This window comes from Hyla sarda, chromosome 4 (genome assembly GCF_029499605.1).
Source record: "Hyla sarda isolate aHylSar1 chromosome 4, aHylSar1.hap1, whole genome shotgun sequence".
In the NCBI taxonomy this organism is placed as follows: Eukaryota; Metazoa; Chordata; class Amphibia; order Anura; family Hylidae; genus Hyla; species Hyla sarda.
In genome coordinates, this window is record NC_079192.1 from 42,990,003 (window position 1) to 43,013,803 (window position 23,801).

At 48.1% G+C, this 23,801-nt stretch overlaps 1 long non-coding RNA gene across 2 annotated transcripts in view; it reads left to right on the forward strand.

Annotated features, from left to right (window-relative positions):
• LOC130367829 (uncharacterized) overlaps nt 1-22,980 on the forward strand; it is a 100,580-nt gene extending 77,600 nt beyond the window's left edge. The window contains exons 7-8 of one of the 2 annotated variants that reach the window (XR_008892197.1): nt 22,461-22,625; nt 22,729-22,980. This is a non-coding gene — a long non-coding RNA (uncharacterized LOC130367829). The remainder of the gene's footprint in view (nt 1-22,460; nt 22,626-22,728) is intronic. The other variant, XR_008892196.1, reaches the window with a different exon arrangement.
• Nucleotides 22,981-23,801: the final 821 nt, after the last annotated feature.

Sequence of the window (23,801 nt, forward strand, 5' to 3'; positions counted from 1 at the left end):
AAACATGGATGACCAAAGCTGCTCTCCTGCACGATCTGCATAATGCGGTGCGGAGAGAGGTAACTGGTGCTGGGTGGTGCAGTTTATGAGGCAAACGTAGAACACCCAGCAAGTTCCATGCACAAGCCTTTTTCTGATGAATGGGACTCATGCAGGGAACTTGCTAGGGGTCATACGGTTGCAAAGGATCAACTTTTGGGTACATGAACTGTCCCTTAAAGGGGTACTCTGCCTCTAGATATCTTATCCCCTATGTAAAGGATAGGGGATAAGATGTCTGATCAAGGGGATCCTGCTGCTGGGACCCCAGCAATCTCCATGCAGCAACCAAAATTCTAAATAGTATGTTTAGATCACTGGTTCCTGTGGCAGGATTCGTGACATCATGCCACACCTTCTTGTGACATCACACCACCTCCCATAGACATAAATGGAAAGGGCGTGGCGTGAGGTCACGACCCGCACCACGAGAACCCAGAGTTCTAAATATATTATTCAGAACGCCGGGTGCTGCATGAAGATCGCGGGGGTCCCAGTGATCAGTCATCTTTTGTCCTATCCTTAAGGTAGGGGATAAGATATCTAGGGGCGGAGTACCACTTTAAGGAATTAGAGAGTGTAGGCATGCCTTACAAGCAGGTAGAAAAAGAACAGCTGGGAGAAATGACAGAATACGAAGCAATGTTTGGCTGGGACCGATTTTGGGTGTGTTCTGGCCAATTAAAGGAGAACTATGGCAAAAATTAACTTATCCCCTATCCATGGGTTATGGGATAAGTAGCTGATCGTGGGGGGTCCCCCTGCAATACCTGGGATGAGACCCGTCGCTCAGTGAGAAGCGCGCGCTGCAGACGTCAAATCTCAATTTCCCTGGACCCCTCCCCTTCCTTCATGTCCACCACAGACGCCCCCAGACTGCTGTCTCTTACAGAGTTTTATGCCCAGAAATGGTTGGCTACTATCTTTGTCAGTAGATTCTCATCCTAAATATGAAGACAATCGGGGAAATGTACCTGTGGAGAGGAAATGTTGTCCAGTTGCTCTTAGCAACCAATCAGATCACTTCTTTTATTTTTCAGAGGTCTTCTCAAGAATGAAAGAAGCAATCTGATTGGTTGCTATGGGCAACCTGATGAAAACATATATTTTTTCTTTAACAACTACAGTACTACAACTCCCATTGTAGTGTGTCTGTTCAACCTGTGCCTCCTCCAACCCTGACCCTTAGGGGGGCATAGACGGACCACACTGGGGGTTGTAGTACTTTCATTTTTATAGTTCCCCTATAACTCTGCAGCTTCGGTAGAAGTATGAGGCTCAGCCTTAGAGTCAGTGTATCTGGCTGCTCCGGTGTTCTTCTATTTTACAGCCTGGACCCTGTTCTCCTCCACACTGGTCCCTGTGGTCCGGTCAGATGGTTCTGGACTGGGGCTGAACGGTTGCTTGAGGGATTTAGTGGCAGATTTTTTTGGGACTTTAGTTGTTGGATGACCTCTCTCTTCAGTGGCTGCTGATATTCGTAGTGCAGAATTTACAGGTGTTACGTAAAAGGGGTACTCCGGGGGAAAACATTTTTTTTTTTTTTTAAATCAACTGGTGCCAGAAAGTTAAACAGATTTGTAAATTACTTCTTAAAAATCTTAATCCTTACAGTACTTATCAGCTGCCGTATGCTATAGAGGAAGTTGTATAGTTCTTTTCGGTCTGACTACAGTGCTCTCTGTGAGTAGGAGCAAATCTCCATAGTAAACTTCTCCTACTCCAGACAGTTCCTGACATGGACAGAGGTGTCAGCAGAGAGCACTTCCTGTGGAACACAGCAGCTGTTGGGTGTGTCTGACTTCCAGAGTTTTCCAGAGAGAGAGGATTGTAGCAGTGTTTCCTACAGCCTTTTCCCCAGGAGGGTGGCAGCTTCCTTGGGAGAGCCTCCTGCTATGGAGCCCCAGACTTCCACCCCTCGAACTAGGCCGGCGGGGGGTGGGAGTGAGAGAGCTACGGCCGATTCCAAAGACAGGGTGAGAAGATCCAGCAGGCTCCGCAGTAATGTGGAGCCCACTCCCCCGTCCGTCGCTGGAAACCGCAAGGCGTCCGATAAGAAGCTTATTATTATGTCTTCGGGGACTGTGTCTGATATTATGGAACCCCAGCAATGAGGGGTGAAGGGTCCCAGGGAGTCGCTAGCTACTTTCGGTTCCCGCATGCAGACAAATCTAGTAGAATATGAGCAGCTGGGGAAAAAGCTGAAAATCATAAGGGAAGACCTGAGGTTTGCTCGCTACAAAACAGATAACTCTGCCAAGGCTATGAGGGCTAAGTTTGCTGCCAGGGTGTGTGAGCTGAAGGCAGAGGAGCAGGAGGTGGTGAGAGCCCGAATGCTGATTATAGAGGGAGCGGGCATGTTTAAAGAAAAATTGAAGAATGAAGACCGCTATAAAACCATGCGGACAGCTGTGAAGGAGGAAGAGGATAGTCAGGGGAAGGAAGAGTGCTTGTGTGTCACGGAGGAGAAGATGGAGGAAGGTGGTGAGGGAGATGGCGGAAGTGAGGGTGATGAGAGTGAGGGGGATGTGTGTGATACCCTGTGTGCCCCTAAGACCTCTGTCACCCCGAGTGCGGATTACATCAACCCTGCCCAAGTCGCCTTACCAGCCACCTCAGTAATGATGGCGGTGACAGTGGACTGGTCTGTGGGGGGCTCCTGCGGGCCATAGTGATGCAATAGTCACCCACCCGTCTGGAAAATTTCAGTTTTGGCCAGGACCTGGGCCCTGAGGAGAGGAAGAGGAAGAAAAAGAAGAAGAAAAAGGCTGAGGAGCAGATAAAGTTTGTTTTCTCTCCTATCCAGCAGTCTGGGCCACCTGAAATGTTGGTTCAGGCTGCTGGGCCCCCCACCCAGCCAAATCTCGCTTCTGCTGTGGAACGGGACCAGCACGGGGGGGTACAGTGCTGCATCCAATATGGCCGTGGGTGCTACAGTCACGCGTCCTGCTGGTAGGGAAGAGCAGGAAGGGCTAATAGTGGACAATAGCTATGCGGCAGTTTGCAAGGGGAGCGGTTCCCCGAGTATTGTGAGCAATGTTACTAGCCCTGCGGGGCACTTCTCTGAGAGGGGGGGGGAGTGTCCAGGCGCCTGAGGTGTGTGGCGAGATCTTCTGCTCGGGGGGCGGTCCCCTGGGCGCTGCTAGTAGTGTCGGTGCTGCGGGGCACTCCCCTGAGAGGGGGGGGGAGCATCCAGGTGTCAGAACCTGCTGCTGAGCCCGTGCGGTTGGGCGCAGTGTGTGGCGCAGGCACTGCAGGGATCTCTCCTGTGAGAGAGTGTAGTCCCTGCGCATCAGTGGCAGGAGGAGTGGTGGAGGTGCGCCTGGAGGGGCAGCCTCAGCTTCGGGAGGTGATGTCAGCGGTGACATCTCGAATGGAGGAGGAGTCAGGGTCGCCGACAATGGCAGCCGCCAGATGACCTGAGAATGTACAAAAAGGCCAAGCTAAAGCATGTCCAGGCCAGCCCAGAGGTAGTGGGTGAAGCAGCTGCTGATCCCAAAAATACTGTCAATAAAAGCAATGTTAATACAAGGTGTGTGAAAGATGGGAGAGGTAGTGCTGTGGATGAGAGGAGTGTATGTGGCAGTGGTAGTGGTGCAAATGGGAGGAGTGGTAGTGGTGCAGATGGGAGGAGTGGTAGTGGTGCAGATGGGAGGAGTGGTAGTGGTGTAGATGGGAGGAGTGGTAGTGGTGTGAATGAGAGTGGTGATAATGGAGTGAATGAGAGGAGTGGTAGTGGTGCAGATGGGAGGAGTGGTAGTGGTGCAGATGGGAGGAGTGGTAGTGGTGTAGATGGGAGCAGTGGTAGTGGTGTAGATGGGAGGAGTGGTAGTGTTGTGGATGGGAGGAGTGGTAGTGGTGTGAATGAGAGTGGTGATAGTGGAGTGAATGAGAGGAGTGATAGTGGTGCAGATGGGAGGAGTGGTAGTGGAGTGATCGGGAGGAGTGGCAGTGAAGTGAATAAGAGTGGTGATAATGGAGTGAATAGGAGGGGTGGTAGTGGTGTGAATGAGAGGAGTGGTAGTGGTGCAGATGGGAGGAGTAGTGGAGCGAATGAGAGTAGTAGTAGTGGTGTGGATGGTAGGAATAAGAGTGGCTTTTGTGGCAGTACAGGTGGCCTAGGCGGGGATGTAGGGACGGTGTCTGGTTCGGCTGCCCCCCCGGTCGTCAGGAGTTATGCAAGTGTGGAGGCTGGGGGTTCAGTAGGATCTTTACCTCCTGCATCTGGTGAAGGTCAGTTGCAACGGCGCCTCCTGGAGGCACTAAAGAGAGGAGAAAGGACGCTCCAGGTAGAGGGAAAGGAGATGGACCTGTCTTATTGGGTGGAGAGACATGGTCTGGGAGTGTTCCGAGAGAGGAATGGGGAGACCGTATGGTCCCTCCAGACACCCGGGCAGGAGGTAGGTCGCAGGAATGTGGCCCGTTTGGTCTGGAAAGGTGAAGATGCGTGCCCCCAAAGGGGCAAGGTGGTGGAGCTTCTTTTCCAGATGGGTTTCAGGGCTGGGGACATCTTTGCCCTGATTCACCCCTTCGGCTCCTCCGAGTTTGACGTCAGCTTTGTTAGGCCGGAAGGACTAGATCTCTTTTGGTCTAATTATGAGCTGATGAAAAACGAGCCCGGATGGCGAGATTTCGCTGTAAAAGCGGTATCTCGCCAGAGTATGGTAAAGAAAGTGACCGTTTTGACCCGTAACGAGTCACTTTCTTGTTATGACATTATGACCTGGCTGGGCAGGTACGGGGAGGTGACGGACGTCCCCCGGAAGAACTTTGACGAGCACAATATATGGTCTGGGGCCTGGACGTTTTCCGTTCGTCTCAGGCGTTCAGGGAACACGGTCACCCACATCCCTTCGGCCGCCTTTCTTCTTCAGGATTCAGATCTTCTACCAGGGGCAGCCGAGGCTGTGTCAACGGTGTGGTGACCCAAACCACTTTAGTGCCAACTGCACTCAGCAGATATGTGCCCTCTGCTGTGCGGTGGGTCATCTGGTGGCCACCTGTGGGCAGATCGGTGTAACTTGTGTGGTGACTTAGGTCACCCGTTCAGCCGGTGTCCACGCTCGTTCTCTAACACTGTGACCGCCCCGGCTGGGGAGAGCCTAACGGTTGCCCCTGCGGGGGAGGGGACTAGTGGAGGAGAGGGGGCACCAAAGCCAGTAAAGGAAAAACATAAGACCCCCTCTATGCGGAGGCGAGAGGAGAAGCGCAGGTTGGAGAGGGCCCTTGAGAATGCCCAGGTGCCAGGGGTGGCTCGGGGTCCCACTCCAGACACTGGCTCAGAAGGAGGTCAGAATAACTCTGAGGCTTTGGGTGGGACTGAACTGGATGAGGAGATAGGGAGACTGCGTAGGGAAGAAGGTCAAGATGCTCCTTCCTCCAGTCATGCCTCTGAATCCGAAACTGTGGATGAGGAGGAGAAGGAGGGGCAGACAGTAAATGGTGGCCAGGAAAAGAAGAAGAGGAGGAAGAAGGGTAAGAGTAAGGCAGCGCCGTCCTCCTCTTCAGTTGTAGCCTCAGACCATAGAAGGAACAACTCAGTCTCTGACCCTCTGATCGTCCTTTCAAATTGATATGAGGCCCTTGGGGATACCATCTCCCCTCCTCTTCTCGAGGGTCCGGAGGCAGTGCGGCCTCCAGAAGGTGCCGAGCCTCCTTCCTCTGGGGCAGTTTCCTCAGGGGCTGATGTAACACCAGATGCTGGAGGTAAAGATCCTGGGATGGATATATCCCTGAGTTTAAAAAGAGGCAAAGAGTCTTACTCCGATTCAGATGGGGGGGGGAGGGAAGGAGAGGAAGAAGGTTTAAGGGGTGAGGCCATCTAACTCAATCACCCAGGATGGCGGCACTCACCCCACTGACGTTGGCATCCATTAACTGTGCCAGCATAAAATCAGATACGGCTAGATTCGCAGCCTTTGATTTTCTCGGCCGTGTTGAAGCCGACATTTTCTTTTTACAAGAGACCAGGTTGTCAGATCTAGCCTCCCTGGTAAAAGCCAGAAGAGAGTGGAGGCGTGGTCCCTCCCACTGGTCTCTTGCGGCTGAGCCGTATAGTGGGGTGGCGGTCCTTTTTACCGCTCCTGTTGAATGCAGACGGGTTATTGAGTTAGAAATGGGGAGGTGCCTGATCTTAGATGTCTTCATGAAGGGACAAGAGCTCCGGCTCATTAACATCTACGCCCCGCAAACTAAGCGGGGCCGTAAAGATCTCTTTATGAGGATTAAGCCCTTTCTTTTTACGAGTCGGCAAGTGATCTTTGGAGGGGACTTCAATAATGTCACGAGGTCCCAAGATAGGAGAGGCTCCAATGGTCCGCTGACTTGCGATAGTGTGGCACTGATTAGCATAGCTAGAGAAGCTCGCCTAGAGGACGCCCAAATCCGGAGCCCCTCAAGCCACACGGGTTTCACCTATCATCAAGGTAGTCGCAGGTCTAGGATAGATAGGTTTTATTTAAAGGAGGAATCCGTCTCTTCCGCAGTGTCCGTGGTTGTGGTGGAGTTCTCCGACCACTGTATGATTTTGTTTTCCCTGAATGTTTCAGAGACCCCCCGGATGGGAAAAGGTTATTGGAAGCTGAATTTGTACCTCTTGGAGGAAGCGGAGATAAGACAGTCCTTTGAGGATTTTCTTCAGAGTCAGGTACCTTTACTGGGCCTATGTAGTAGTAAGTCAGAGTGGTGGGAGATATTCAAGAAGCGGGTTGCGGGGTTCTTCCGCCAGCTCTCGAGCCTCAGGTCCCTGAACAGGTATCGCCTGTATCAGGGTCTGAGGAGGAAACTCGAGCTTCTTGTCTCGACTGGAGGTAGCCGTGAGGATATCTCCAGAGTGAAATCCTTGCTGATGGGGTGTCAGTACGATAGGCACGCATCTTTGGTTTTTGAGAGGGATTTCGGGAAGTACCGCTCGCCCGACCCTTACAGAAACTGTAAGATGTCAGTGAGTAGTAAAGTCATTTCAGGACTGATTGATAGTACAGGATCTCTGAATCGGTCCAGACAAGGGATCTTGGAGGTCGTCAGATCCTTCTACTCGCACCTCTTGGGAAGGAAGGATCTAGATCAAGACAAGATGTCGGCTTTCCTGGCTTAAACCATTCCTGAGCCAGGGGTAGACCCCTCTCTTGATATTTTGGCAGAAGAAATCAGGGAAGAGGAAGTGAGACTGGCGATCGAGGGGCTAGCCCCTAAGAAGTCGCCAGGTCCGGATGGCTTAACATCCGAGTGGTACAGGACCTTTAAGGAGTCTTTAGCTCCCCTCTTGACTGAGGTATTCAATGAGTGTCTCTCCTCGGGCACTCTGCCGAATTCAATGAGGAGGTCAGCCCTGATTCTTCTGTCAAAGGGTAAAGATCCCAGCCGTATTGAGAATTGGAGGCCCATAGCTCTTCTCAATACGGACAGGAAGCTTCTGGCTAAGATACTGTTTAATCGGCTGGTGAAGTTTGCACCCCGGCTTCTTTCGGGGGCTCAGCACTGCTCTGTTCCAGGCCGAAGCACCTTAAGTGCGGTCCTTAGTGTCAGGGAGGCAGTGGAGCGGAGTAGTGCTGGTTTCTGGAAGGGGTACTTACTGTCCCTGGATCAGGCCAAAGCGTTTGATCGGGTGAACCACGAGTACCTCTGGTCCGTCCTCCTGAGATATGGCTTACCGAGTACTTTTGTTAATTGGCTTAAGATCTTGTATGCAGGGGCAGAGAGTTTCCCACTGGTGAACGGTTGGTCTGGCCGCTCTTTTGAGGTGGGGTCCGGTGTCCGTCAGGGCTGTCCTTTGAGCCTGCTTTTATACGTGTTTGCGATTGATCCCTTCGTCCGGAGGGTAGATTGTGGGCCGTTGTGGGAGTCAGGATGAGTCTGGCGGAGCTGGATGTCGCCAAGAGAGTGGTGGCGTACGCTGACGATGTCTCCTCGCGAGAGGAGGTCGATGTGGTGATGTTGGAAGTGGACCGCTACTCGGAGGCATCTGGGTCTAAGATCAACCGGGATAAGTGTGAGAGTCTCTGGCTGGGAGGGGGAGATCCCACGTTTGATCTCCCGGACACCCTTCCAGGGCCCCAAGAGTCAGCAAAAGTTTTGGGCATCATATTCAGCCAGGATGATTATCCCACCAAAAACTTGGATGGTAAGCTCCAGGATGCCGCTCAGAAGGTGGACCAATGGAAGGGAAAGGGTACACCTGATCAAATCGTACCTTCTCCCCTTGTTTATCTATCTGGGCAGCGTATGTATCTTGCCAGAAGCTTACTACACTAGGATCTACAGCCTGTTTTTCCAACTGTTGTGGGGAAACAGGATGAACCTAGTCAAGAGGGAGGTTACGTACCGCACAAGGAGACTAGGGGGTTTATCTATGGTTCTATGTTCTTAACCAACACCTTCTTGAAAGCTAACATCTCAAACCTCTGGTCAGAGAGGGCTTCACCGTGGGTACTCTCCTGCAGGGTATGGTTTCGGCCTTTCTTCCAGGAATGGGAGACAGGAGGGCAAGTGAAGGACCTCCGTACGCCCCATGGATATCTTCCGGCTTACGCTACCCCGACTCTGAAGGCGATACGTCGGTGGGGTCTGGGAGTGTGGGAGATCAGGACCCAGTCAAGGCAGTTCCTTGACAAACGAGTTCTGTTGACCCACTTCCAGAAGCCTATGGCGCTCAGGGACTGCCCAGGTCGGGATCTGAGGGTGGGGTTGTACCTTTTAAACATGAAAAGAATCCCCCAGAAGTTTTGGGACTTGGCCTGGCGCTGCTTTCAGGGGAAGCTATATGTGAGGGACAATTTGAAGTGTATGAACTCTGATGACCGGGGATGTCCCCGAGAAGAGTGCGGGGACACGCTGGAAAGCATGGACCATTTCCTGCTTCATTGTCCCTTTAATATAGGGGTTTACAACAGGGTGGGTGCTTCCATCGGCTGGAATCAACTTGCCGGCCTTACCTATCCGGACTGGGCTTATGGGGCATTCAGGAACCTGATTGACCAAGATCGGGGCACTTTATTCTTAGTTAGTTTAGTGGTTAGGTGCTACACGTGGAATGCACGGTGCTTAGTGTCCACCCAACAGAAAATCCTCTCCGAGGTGGAGGTCTGTAGGAACATCATCGGTGACCTCGGGAAGATCAGGTCTTTGGAGTATGGCAGTCTTGGTAACAGTAGGGCTTCTCTCCTATGGAGAGGGTTTTCTTTTGATGTGCCCTAGGTACTAGACCTTTTAGGTAGAGTACCTTTATTTTGGTTAGGGACAGTGTTATAGGGATAGAGATAGGATGAGAACAGGGTTAGTTTGAATGGAGGGATAGGATTAGGGAGAATTGTAGGGGGAGTTAGAGAAAGAGTGTAAAATTATTTTGGATGTATCAGGTCTGCCATCCTTCTTCCTGGTGGAGGGCTAATGCATGTGCATGCTACCTTTTTTATTTATTTTTTTTAAACACATTTTATTGAAAATTTTCAAGAAAAAGAAAAGAAAAACAGTATAACAATCCAACGATAGAGCAAAACATTCGCCATTTGGATACAGAGCTGTGCAATAGGGTCATTAGGACATGTGGACATATGGACTGATACATGAGCAGTATGTAGACAGAACAGTATTTCATCATATCAACAGTAGAGCTACACAGTTCAAGAATCCCATTCAAACGTGTATGCATAAACATTGTAAACGTGTACCCCCTTGACAGGTTTAGCAATGGTGTATTCATGATGGAAGTTGTAGGGCCCCCAAGGTATACCCGATGACTCCCAAACAGTACCACTCAGTGGAACTGAAGGGCCTAACTATTTCTGCAATTTCATCTGTTGAATAATGCTCTAGAATAAACACTTCCCACTTATCAAAGAATTTGGTAGTGCGTGTGGTCTTATGCCTCTCCGAGTCAAGCCTATCGAGGTTGCATAGACGCTTCATTTGGGAAGTCACCGTAGAAATAGTAGGTGGTGAGGATGACAGCCATGAATCAAAAATACATCTCAATGCCACCAATAGTATAATATGGACCAATTGGGTTACTTTTGGTAGGGAGTGTCGTGAGTGGTCAGGGTCAGGTGGTCTGAATTGATGAAACAGTAGAGCTCTTGGAGAGTTAGACAGAGTCACATTCCATGTTTGTGTAATATAGGCATAGGCGTGCGCAGCCTATTGCATTAGGGTGTGCACCCTAAAGCACAAACTCACGCCGCGCGCGTGCATATATGTATATATACGCACACATACACACAGTTAGTATAGTTCCCCCACATTAGGTGCAGTATACGTCCCCCCACATAAGGTTGGCAGTACATTTCCCCCACATTAGGTTGGCAGTACAGTTCCCCCACATTAGGTTGGCAGTACAGTTCCCCCACATTAGGTTGGCAGTACAGTTCCCCCACATTAGGTTGGCAGTACAGTTCCCCCACATTAGGTGCCACCTAATGTGGGGGAACTGTACTGCACCTAATGTGGGGGAACTGTACTGCACCTAATGTGGGGGAACTGTACTGCACCTAATGCGGGGGAACTGTACTGCACCTAATGCGGGGGAACTGTACTGCACCTAATGCGGGGGAACTGTACTGCACCAGTACAGTTCCCCTACATTAAGTGCAGTACAGTTCCCCCACATTAGGTGTAGTACAGTTCCCCACATTATGTGCAGTACAGTTCCCCTACATTAGGTGCAGTACAGTTTCCCCACATTAGGTGCAGTACAGTTCCCCCACATTAGGTGCAGTACAGTTCCCCCACATTAGGTGCAGTATAGTTCCCCCACATTAGGTGCAGTATAGTTCCCCCACATTAGGTGCAGTATAGTTCCCCCACATTAGGTGCAGTATAGTTCCCCCACATTAGGTGCAGTATAGTTCCCCCACATTAGGTGCAGTATAGTTCCCCCACATTAGGTGCAGTATAGTTCCCCCACATTAGGTGCAGTATAGTTCCCCCCACATTAAGTGCAGTATAGTTCCCCCACATTAAGTGCAGTATAGTTCCCCCACATTAAGTGCAGTATAGTTCCCCCACATTAGGTGCAGTATAGTTCCCCCACATTAGGTGCAGTATAGTTCCCCACATTAGGTGCAGTATAGCTCCCCACATTAGGTGCTGTACAGTTCCCCCACATTAGGTGCAGTATAGTTCCCCCACATTAGGTGCAGTATAGTTCCCCACATTAGGTGCAGTATATCTTTCCACATTAGGTGTAGTACAGTTTCCCCACATTAGGTGCAGTACAGTTTCCCCACATTAGGTGCAGTATAGTTCCCCCACATTAGGTGCAGTATAGTTCCCCCACATTTGGTGCAGTATAGTTCCCCCACATTAGGTGCAGTATAGTTCCCCCACATTTGGTGCAGTATAGTTCCCCCACATTAGGTGCAGTATAGTTTCCCCCACATTAGGTGCAGTATAGTTTCCCCCACATTAGTTGCAGCATAGTTTCCCCCACATTAGTTGCAGCATAGTTTCCCCCACATGAGGTGCAGTATACTTTCCCCCACATGAGGTGCAGTATACTTTCCCCCACATTAGGTGCAGTATACTTTCCCCCACATTAGGTGCAGTATACTTTCCCCCACATTAGGTGCAGTATACTTTCCCCCACATTAGGTGCAGTATACTTTCCCCCACATTAGGTGCAGTATACTTTCCCCCACATTAGGTGCAGTATACTTTCCCCCACATTAGGTGCAGTATACTTTCCCCCACATTAGGTGCAGTATACTTTCCCCCACATTAGGTGCAGTATACTTTCCCCCACATTAGGTGCAGTATAGTTTTCCCCACATTAGGTGCAGTATAGTTTTCCCCACATTAGGTGCAGTATAGTTTTCCCCACATTAGGTGCAGTATAGTTTCCCCCACATTAGGTGCAGTATAGTTTCCCCCACATTAGGTGCAGTATAGTTTCCCCCACACCAGCTCGTGTTGGTCACTTACCATTCCGGCCGGCGCGCGCATCCTCTTCCTTCCTTCTTTCTCCGCTCCTCTGTTGCTATGGGCGCACGCACGGGACGTCAATGACGTCCCTGCGTGCGCTACTTCCCGGCGGCCCCTGTGTTTTGAAAGTTAACACGGGGGCCACTGTAGAAAGGTAACCGGGACATCCTTGTGTCCCGAAAAGATCTTTCGGGACACAGGGATGTCCCGAATGTGACGGGGGGGTCCTCTGCGGGCTGCTCATGGTGGCCTCGGATGCCTCCCTGGGCTTGATTAGGGTGTGCCTGGGCACATCCGGCACACCCCATGCGCACGCCTATGAATATAGGTGAGCAGTATTCTCCAGTAGGGTACTATGTGAGAACAAGTCCAAACGCCATGCCAAAGGTCAATTAGGAGAGTGGAACATTTGGGGCAGGCAGTGATCCTATCCGGGATATTGGGAGTCGGTAAGATGTTAAAACCATAGATCGCCCTATGAGCAAGTTTAAAGTACGTTTATCGCCATCGTTCATTAATGACACACCTACGAATGATCAACCGCCCACGTAATATACAGTCAGAGATATCCACATCAGGGATCCATTTGGACCAGGAAGCAAATATTTTAGAGGGGTCCGTCTTGATCAACATCTTTTTAAGTGTCACGTATATGGAGGATATCGACAGCTTATGAGGGACCGAACCAATAAGGTAATCTATGGCATGGTCATGTGTTTCTATCTTAGGGTTGCGTAAGCGTGAGGAAAAAAAAGAATATAACTGATTTAAAGGGAATATATGGGAGGGTGGCAGTTGAAAGGTGTTCAATAAGGTTTGAGGAGATAGCCAGCGTTTGTTGGGTTTATCAATAAGATCGCATGCAGAAGATAGACCCTGGTGTGCCCACAAAGTGAATGTGTGTGTAGGGATGGTTACAGGCAATTCGGGATGACAAGTCAACGGGTGATATTTAGAGACCAGGAATGGTAGCTTAAATAATTTACGAACTTCCTTCCATGTGGCCACGGTGTCCCTTAGAAGGACAGATTGTTTCATTAGCTGGGCATTTTCGCTTAAGCGGTGTGTAACAGGATCCGCAGATCCCAGGGGTGCGCGAGCGCCCTTTCCAAATCGCCTACCACATGAAAGGAAGAGCCATGGATCCAATCGATCACAAAACAAAACAAGCAAGAAAGATTGTATCCCCTCACGTTAGGGAAATTCAGTCCCCCCTCCTTCTTATCTAGCATTAATTTGTGTAGAGCAATGCGGGGACGCTTGCCCGCCCATATAAATTTAGTGAAGGCCGAATTTAATTTATGTATATCTGCGTGTTTAAGGAGTAGTGGTAAGGTCTGGAGTGGATATAGGAGCCGCTAGGAAACTAATCATTTTAACTAAATGACATCTCCCCATGAAGGTTAGAGGAAGGCCATGCCATCTTGTCAGTTCTGTGCATATTTTGGATATGATTGGGGGGAAGTTAAGAAAATAAATCGTATCAGGAGTTTTTCCCACTTTGATCCCCAAATAGGTAACCGAGGAATCCGCTATGCGTATACCCAATTGAGTTATGTTAGCCACCCATCGCGGCGGGTGTACACCCAGTGGAAGTAGTTCCGATTTGGAGACGTTGACCCTATATCCCGAGAAGGTGCCAAAGAGGGTTAGGTGGTCAAGAATAACATGCAGTGAGGTGTCTGGGTCATTTAAGAAGAGCAAAATGTCATCTGCGAACATGGTAAGTTTCACCTCCCGCTCTCCGACCTTGATGCCCTCGTACACTGGGGATGTCAGTAATGATCGCGCTAGAGGTTCCAATGCAAGGTCGAAGAGAAGGGGCGAAAGAGGGCAACCCTGTCTCGTTCCTTTAAATAACGCAATGGGTGATGACAGTATCCCTGGCGTGTAGATCCTGGCCGTGGGCGCCCTATATACTCCCGTTAAATAATTACGAAACGCACCGTGCAGGCCCGCCCGGTCCAGCACCATCCCCAACCAGTCCCATCTCAAATTATCGAACGCCTTTTCGGCGTCAAGAGCCAGTAGCGCTGGTCGATCTCCCCGTTGAGGGCTATGCTGGAGCCGGTCCAAGACGGCCACGACCGTTCTGATATTCATGGTTGCGGATCGTTGTCTGATAAAGCCTACCTGGTGGGTATCCACTAGTGTCGGCATGAACCTCGCCAGTCTGTCTGCTAGAATTTTGGACAAGATTTTGATATCCTGGTTTATTAATGATATGGGCCTGTATGAGCCGGGATCCCTTAAGTCTTTACCCCTTTTAGGCAATACTTTAATATAGGCCATAGAAGCTTCATCAGGGATATTGCCCGTAGATAGAAATTCCTTGTATACATCGGTAAGTAGTGGTGAAAGTTGTGGTAAAAGCGATTTAAAGAATTCCCCGGTGTACCCGTCAGGGCCTGGCGCTTTATTGTTATGTAAATTGCGGATGACAGCCTGAATTTCTGCCTCTGTGACTGGAGCATTAAGCACCTCCCTCTGGTCATCCGACAGAGAGGGGAGATCAAGACTCCTCAAAAATGTTTCTCCTGCCAGTAGGTTAGAAGGGGAGTCTTCATATAAAGTGGCATAAAAGTTTTCTAAAATTGTATTAATGGCGTGAGGGTCGTGTTTTAAAGTACCTGTGGAGTCCCTAAGTGTAGTTATGTGGGAGGGGGGCTGTCTCCCTTTCGCCAGGCAAGCCAAAAGACGTCCAGCTTTGTTGCCGTGACGGAAGAGATCAACCTCAAATTGGAATCTTTTCATACGCTCATGTCTGTCTAGCCATATCTCGTAGTCAGATTTGGCCTGTTTCCATGCCTCCTTATTAGTGTTGCTCACGAATATTCGCAATTCGAATATTATTCGCGAATATCGCATATTCGCGAATTCGCGAATTTCGCGAATATAGCGCTATATATTCGTAATTACAAATATTCGTTTTTTTTTTTTTTTTTTTCTTCACAGTACACATCACAGTGATCATCCCTCTCTGCTTCCAGCTTGTGTGGTGTAAAGAAGGCTGTAATACTACTGTGTGAGACTGGCGTGCGGAAATTCGCATATGCGAAAATTAGCATATGCTAATTTTCGCATATGCGAATTTGCGCGTATGCTAATTTTGTATGTGCTAATATTCACATATTGTATGTGCTAATATTCACATATGTTAATTTTCGCATACGCGAATATTCGCATATGCGAAAATATAACGAGAATATAACGAATATGCGAATATTCGCGAATTCGAATATGGCCTATGCCGCTCAACACTACTCCTTATGTGATTCGTTTGGGGAATTAAGAAAAAGAGCGTAGGCTTCCTTTAGGCGAGAGCTGGTGGCTAGAAGTTGTGTGCTGGATTTGCGCTTTAGTGCCGAGATATGGGCTATCAACCGTCCCCTGAGGACTGCCTTCCCTGTTTCCCAGAACAATACCAGGTTTTGCCTGTGTGAGTCATTTGTAGTGGCAAATTCTAACCACCAGGCCCTGAGCAACTCCACGAAGTCCTCGTCTTTTGTCAGATAGGAAGGAAATCTCCAGAGTATATCAATTCCCTTGGGGCAAGAGGGAAATAGGTGTAAGATTATTGGGGCATGGTCTGATAATGCCAAATCTCCAATGTCCACCGAACACAACCGATAGCTCAACTCCATGCTCATAAGAAAATAATCTAATCTCGACCATGATCCGTGGACACTGGAGAAATGCGTAAACTCTCTATCGTCCGGATGAACAAGTCTCCAGGTATCCACTAAGCCCAATTGGTCCATGAAGGGTGTGAGAACACAATCCCGAGCTCTCGGTAATGGGTTGTGAACATTAGGGTTTTTCCGGTCTACTCGGACATCCAGAACGGTATTAAGGTCGCCCCCTATCAGTTTCCTGTCTACTGTATCCGATTGGATCTCACTAGCCAATTCCCTAAAAAAAGATCCATTCTCCCCATTAGGTGCGTAAATATTGTATAGGCTCAGGATTTCCCCATTGTGTTCTATGGTGAGGTGTGATACTCTGCCGTCCGAGTCAGTACTGTGAGAGATAAGAGAAAAGGCAAATGACTTGTTCAATAGTGTGAGGACTCCCGCTTTGCCGTCTTTGGCGGAGGACCCGTAAACCTGACCCACCCATTGTTGACGCATCCTGAAGAAATCCTGGTCTGTTAGGTGGGTTTCTTGTAATAACACAATATCCGGAGAATAGGACCTCTTCAGGAAGCGTAAAAACAATCTCCGCTTGTGTGGGGACCTAAGGCCCTTCACATTCCAGGATATAATTTTAAGCATAACAATACCCTGCTAATGAGACCGGCAGATATATATCAGAAAACACTAAAGAATATGCAGTTGGAAGAAGGCATGTCATAGTAGTGACTAAAAGAAACCAATGTGTGTTCTGACAATAACGTGTAGCCTTAGTGTGTGGTATGAAACCCATGTCCTGTAAAGAAAAACAGCATGGAGAATAATGCAACATAGTCATCATAATGAAAACATAAACTAAAACAATCAAAAAAACACTAATGAGAACCCAGTGGGCCGACAGATGGAACCAGTCGCACCAGGTCGGGTTAAGGGACTTCCTTTTTTCTGACGACATAGGTAGCATCAAAAACAGCAGGACAATGAGGCCCCCCGCCCCCTCCCCCTCACTAGTCGGCTCCGAGACCCGGTGATATCAACGTTAGAACACATGTTAGAGACACGCTAACCCAGGGAGAAGTAGTCTCCAATCTTGGCCTCTTGCAATGGTATGCCCCCTCCGCAAAAAGAAAAATATACACACATAACAGAGTAATAGGAGAGGAGAAGAAAAACCTGTTCCCAGTGGGTAGCGGTCGGTCTGTCCGAAAGGGAGGATCAGTCAGCGAGGCAGTGCAAAAAGGAATACAAGTCTCAGTCTGGTGAGGAGGTGCGTTCCCCGCCGTGTCCATTCCTTGGAGAGTGTTGTCTACGTCGGCGACTTCTCGGCGCAGGAGAGCATGCTACATCTCTGGCAGGTGATCTGGAGCGGTCGTCTCGCCTGGAAGAGCGGGATCTCCTACTCGGGGTAGCGCGTGCAGATGTTCTGGATGAGGAAGTCAGGATTTGTTCCAAAGATGAGGAAGCGGCTTCTGGAGATTTATAGGTGGAAATAGATCCGTCAGGGTGGAACACTCTCAATATAGCAGGATACAGTAACTGGAATCTGTATTTGGCTTTAAAGAGTGCAGTACAGATGGCGCTGAAAGCTCGTCTCCGTTTAGCCACCTCCACAGAGAAATCTTCAAATATGAGAAGGCTCATACCCTGGACTACAAGGGGTTGGGATAGTCGTCTGTAAGCACGTAATATCTCCACCTTATCATTGAAGTCCAGGAATTTCAAAATTACTTGCCGAGGGCGATGTGCCAAAGCTGCAGGACCATTTGAAGGCGGATCTGGAGGCGGGCCGATCCTGTGTGCCCTTTCCACCCGGCAGGGGTGCGACAGGCCCAGTGTTTTGTGTAAGTCCCTCTCACAGAACCGTTGCAGATCAGCGGGGTGTATAGATTCCTGTACACCCACTATACGCAGGTTATTTCTTCTGGACCTGTTTTCAAGGTCCTCCATTTTCTCCGATACTCTGGACAGTTCAACTTCTGCCGCTTTCAATCGTCGTTCCATAAGAGAATCACCATCCTCCAAGTGGGACACCCTCTGCTGCACGTCAGTGATTCGCCCTGTATGAGCAGACACTTCCAAAGTCAGGTTCTGTAAGGTAGCTTTAAGATACTCCTCCACTATCTGTTGCACATTAGGGGTAATGCGGAGTGCCATTTCAGTGGCCAGCATTTGATAGTCAAAGTGGACTGGCAGTCCTTGTGAGACAGGAGGCTGGCTTGTTGGTGCTGCAGTCTCAGAGGTGTTATGTATGCCCCTGCTATCTGCATTATCCACCTGTCCTGGAGGTAAGGCACTGGCAGGTGAGGGGGCTGACAAAGTGACCTCCATTTCCCCCTGAGAGTCCTCAGTGTGTGGAGAGGGCTGAAGAGGCTGTGGGAGTGCAGCGCAGGCCGCCCGCGGCACTGCGGTATTATCAGTCGCGGCCGCGGCCATTTTGAGTGAGCCGCCGGCTTATTTCATGGCAGAGGCCAGTGGCGGCGTTGCGGGCGGACCTCCACTGCGCTGAATGAAGCGCTCCATACCTGGAGGTGAGCAGCGTCTCCGGGGGCCTGTCACCAGGACGAGAGGACGTATGGAGCCGGGTACAGGCAGGTACAAGCTGGGGAGGTGCGGGAGCTCACTGCAGAGGCTTCTACATCGGCCGTGCCGGAACCGGAAGTCCTCTTTGTTTTGTTTTTAAGCTGATATGGTATGAAGGGCTTACAGGCGACCAAACTTGGGCCTAAAGTGGGTTGTGGTTCAGTGTGTATAAGTTTGTGTATAAGTTGGGAGGAGTGCTAGGTGGGGAGGGTGTGCTTGTGGGTGGTGGTGTTCATCTTTGGGGGACCTGACATGGGTCAGTTAAGGACTGGACTTTGTGAACTGTAAGAACGATATGGACTCTGACCCATGTACAGGAGGGGTGGTGTGGGTGAGGGTACAGTTTTAGTGTAGGGTTTTTCCTAGGGTTTTCTATTGATTTTGTAGGAGTTTTCTGTAGTGCATATATTTTGTTTATATTATATTTTATTTATATAGTAAATTTAGTAATTTTGTACCTATATTGTGTTATATCTATATTGTTTCATATTGTTTCATGTTATAGCGTTATGGTAGCCGGATCAGTTGTTGTGTTGATATGTGGTTTATTTTGTTTATTTCAGTTATTTGGTCTGTTTTATGTTTTCTTTGGTATTTTCATTAGTCCCGGATAGAGGATCCAGTTAATTTGGACGATTTGTAAGTGAATGTATGTGTGATATGATTATTTTGATTATTATTATTATTATTATTATTATTACAATATAATTGTTTTTTTTTGTATGTTTTTTTTTATTTTAATTTATTTTTTTTATAAATTTTTTTATTTATAATTTTTTTTTATAAGAAAAAAAAAAAAAAAAAAAAAAAAAAAATATATATATATATATATATATATAGATTAAAAAAATATAAAAAATGTAAAAAATAAATTAAAAAATATATTAAAAAAAATGTAAAAAAACATATAATAAATTTTTATTTATTTATTTATTTATTTATTTATTTTTTTAGGTGTGCTTGCTACTTTTCTGTTTAGTTTTCTTGTTGCGTGTTCCCAAGTATGGATGGTTTTGAGTTATAGTCGGGTAATGATAACTTTTATGTTTATATTTTGACAAGCCAAGTTGTGCTATTTTATTTATTTATTTATTTTTCTTATGTTCATTTTCGGTAAGCGTGTGAGTGTTTGATTAGATATTTTGGGCATATTTTAATATCTTAGTATTTTAGTATCTTAGTAAAGCTGGGCTGGCCGGTTAGGCAGGGTTTTGTTTATGAGGTTTTGTTTTTGGTTCTAGAGTATTTCTTATTTATGTTATAGCTGGTCTAGCTTGCTTTGTGTTTTGTATTTGATAAGTTTTGTATTTTTCTAATAAAGAGTGTCAGCAGAGAGCACTGTGGTCAGACTGGAAAGAAATCCAAAAAGAAAATAACTTCCTCTGTAGAATACAGCAGCTGATAAGTATTGGAAGGATTAAGATTTTTAAATAGAAATAATTTACAAATCTGGCAAATTTCCCCAACCTCAAGGTTAGTGTTTAACCACTTAAGGACCTAGGGCATGTGGATACGCTTTGACGTCCTGGTACTTAAGGACCCAGGGCGTATTCATACGCCCGTGGGAATTTCAGTCCACGCCGCGCGCCGGGCGGGGACCGAGCCGGGGTGACTGCTGATATCAATCAGCAGGCACCCCGCGCAAATGCCCAGGGGGTCATCAGACCCCCCCCCCCACACTTGCGATTTGCGCCGATTCCGGGTCATACGGGTCTATTGTGACCCGGTGACCCGGAATAGAAGGGGGATTGCGGTTGTCTAAGACACCCACGATCCCCCTGTAGGCATAGGAGTGAGGTGGCAGGGTTGCCACCCCTCCTATCCTTGCTATTGGTCTGCTATTGATCGTCAGAGGCGACGACCAATAGCAGACCGGGGGCGGGGGGGGGTTAACTTTCGTTTTCCCCGTCCTGCCCACCCACAATAGGCGGGGCAGAACGGGGAACCGAAGGGGACCGGGCGCCGACGTCCACTTACCCGTCCGGAGGCAGCTGTAACGTTGATCGGCGGGCGGCATCATGTGCTTCTGAAGAGGACGGCTCCCGGGATCCTACAGAAGCCGGTAAGTTGATCTGGAGGGCTACAGTCTGAGACTGTGGTCTCTAACTGTAGCCCTCCAGATGTTGCAAAACTACAACTCCCAGCATGCCCAGACAGCTGTTTGGGCATGCTGGAATATGTAGTTTTGCAACAGCTGGAGGGCTGCAGATTGAGACCACTATACAGTCTGAGACTGTGGTCTCTAAACTATATCCCTCCAGATCTTGCAAAACTACAACTCCTAGCATGCCCACATAGCTGTTTGTTGTCTGGGCATGCTGGGAGTTGTAGTTTTGCAACATCTGGAGGTCCACAGTTTGGAGATCACTGTGCAGTGGTCAAAAAACTGTAGCTCTCCAGATGTTGCAAAACTGCAATCCCCAGCATGCCCAGAAAGCAAACAGCTGTCTCGGCATGCTGGGAATTGTAGTTGGGTACCTCCAGCTGTTGCATAACTACATCTCCCAGCATGCCCTTCGGTGATTAGTACATGCTGGGAGTTGTAGTTTTGCAACAGCTGGAGGCACACTGGTTGCAAAATACTGTTAGGTAACAGAACCTAACTGAAGGTTTTCCAACCAGTGTGCCTCCAGCTGTTGCAAAAGTACAACTACCAGCATGCACGGTCTGTCAGTACACGCTGGGAGTTGTAGTTTTGAAACAGCTTGAGGTTTGCCCCCCCCCATGTGAATGTACAGGGTACATTCACACGGACAGGTTTACAGTAAATTTCCTGCTTCAAGTTTGGGCTGCGGCAAATTTTTCGCCGCAGCGCAAACTCCTAGCGGGAAATTCACCGTAGCACGCCAGTGTGAATGTACCCTAAAAACACTACACTACACTAACACATAATAAAGGGTAAAACACTACATATACACCCCCTTACACTGCCCCCCCCACTAAAAAATTAAAAACGTCTTGTACGGCAGGGTTTCCAAAACGGAGCCTCGAGCTGTTGCAAAACAACAAAACACCAAAGAAAAAACACTTTCTATAATAATAATAATAATGATGATGATGATGATGATGATGATGATGATAATAATAATACACATTGGGACAGATGTATGAAAACCTGTGCAGAGGTCAAGTGGACCAGTTGCCCATAGCAACCAATCAGATCGCTTCTTTCACTTTTCAGAGGCCTTTTTAAAAATGAAAGAAACTACCTGATTGGTTGCTATGGGCAACTGGTCCACTTTCCCTCTTCCCTGGTTTTGATAAATCTCTAAGACCCCCCCCCCCCCCCCAGTGCTTTTAGCAAAAATAACACAAAGAAAGCTGAGAAAAGAAATGAGGGGGAAGATTTTGATGTTTGTTTGTTTTTTGCAAAAAAAAAGAAGAAAAAAACATCAAACAAGAATTGTGTTTGTTCCTAGGCTTAGGCTGTGATTAAAAACAACATATAAATGGTGTTTTTCAAAGCCCACATTGCTTTATTTCTGGTGCTTTTCCCCCCTTTCGACAGACGTCTGTCCAACTATTACAAAGCTACAACTCCCAGCATGCCCTGACAGCCGAAGGCTGAGAGTTGTAGTTTTGCAACAGGTGGGCAGCCACAGGGGATCGGTGTTGCAGTATGTCAATCTAGGGCCATGGTGTCTGATCTTGAACTGGCAGCAGGAGCCACGACCACTTTAAATCAATGGCTGCTGGGACGTCTGACTAGTGACATCCTTCGCTCCAGACCGCAACGTCAGGGACGTCACTCGTCAGACGTCCCGGCGGCCAGCGCTGCTCATTGAGCCTACCGGAGTAGCATTGATCTATGTAAGAAACCTATGAGCCCAGGCTGTTGGGGCCACCAAATGATATTACATATACAGAATGTCTGGTTAGGAGAAACAAATATAACGCACCCACAGGGAGTGGCGCCATTTTAATAAAAATTGTCAAAAACCTTAGATAACACTCAAACAGAATATGTTAGAAAGCTTTTTTTTTTTTCCAGCCAATCAGAGAGCAGCACTACTGAAATAGAACTCCCAGGAGGTAACAGCGTGTCACACATGTGATGTCATAACCATTGTCCACCAAAGAGCAGCACTGAGCAGAAATAACACGGCTCCTGTTCATTCTCCATCAGTGAGGGGCCGGTGCTGGACACTGTGTAGGGACGCGGGAATGCAAAGTCATACACATGACTGTGACTGGTAAGTGTTACATTGTTGTGTCCAAAAGAACTTTAGTGCAGTTCCATGTGTATTTCTATGATAAACATGTAAATAATTTATCTTTTTTTTCTTATCTTAGATGCACTATCTCCAGGACATGGAGTAGCATTTCCGGACCTACAGCAAGACGTTGGATGAAGGCATAGCCCCAGAAATAACACTGGTCCTGTTCATCAGTGAGGGGCCGGTGCTGGACACTGTGTAGGGACACGGGAATGCAAAGTCATGCACATGACTGTGACTGGTAAGTGTTACATTGTTTTGTCCAAAAGAACTTTAGTGCAGTTCCATGTGTATTTCTATGATAAACATGTAAATAATCTATCTTTTTTTGTCCCCTATCTTAGATGCACTATTTCCAGGACATGGAGTAGCATTTCGGGACCTACAGCAAGACGTTGGATGAAGGCACAGGCCTAGGAATCATGCACATACACAGAAACATTTGCCCAAATTATAGAGGTAACCTCCTTTAGTATGCCCAGAGGAAGGGCCATACAGTAGCCATGGATTCCCTACAGGTTTCCTCCCCTCTGGAGGTTTTTCCTGTCCTGAGTATTAGTTACTGTACGCTCTTTGTGAGTGATGGGAGGTTACAAAAAGTCCCCTACACAAACATTTTAATAAATTATAAATAAAGTTCCCCTTTTTTTAAACTGTTCTTTGACTTGTTCGACTCATTTATTTATTTCTGTGTGTGAAAATAGAGTTAGCAAAACATGGATGACCAAAGCTGCTCTCCTGCACGATCTGCATAATGCGGTGCGGAGAGAGGCAACTGGTGCTGGGTGGTGCAGTTTATGAGGCAAATGTAGAACACCCAGCAAGTTCCATGCACAAGCCTTTTTCTGATGAATGGGACTAATGCAGGGAACTTGCTAGGGGTCATACGGTTGCAAAGGATCAACTTTTGGGTACATGAACTGTCCCTCCATGCAGCAACCAAAATTCTAAATAGTATGTTTAGATCACTGGTTCCTGTGGTGGGATTCGTGACATCATGCCACACCTTCTTGTGACATCACACCACCTCCCATTGACATAAATGGAAAGGGCGAGGCGGGAGGTCACGACCCGCACCACGAGAACCCAGAGTTCTAAATATATTATTCAGAACGCCGGGTGTTGCATGAAGATCGCGGGGGTCCCAGTGATTAGTCATCTTTTGTCCTATCCTTAAGGTAGGGGATAAGATATCTAGGGGCGAAGTACCACATTAAGGAATTAGAGAGTGTAGGCATGCCGTACAAGCAGGTAGAAAAAGAACAGCTGGGAGAAATGACAGGACACGAAGCAATGTTTGGCTGGGACTGATTTTGGGTGTGTTCTGGCCAATTAAAGGAGAACTATGGCAAAAATTAACTTATCCCCTATCCATGGGTAATGGGATAAGTAGCTGATCGTGGGGGGTCCCCCTGCA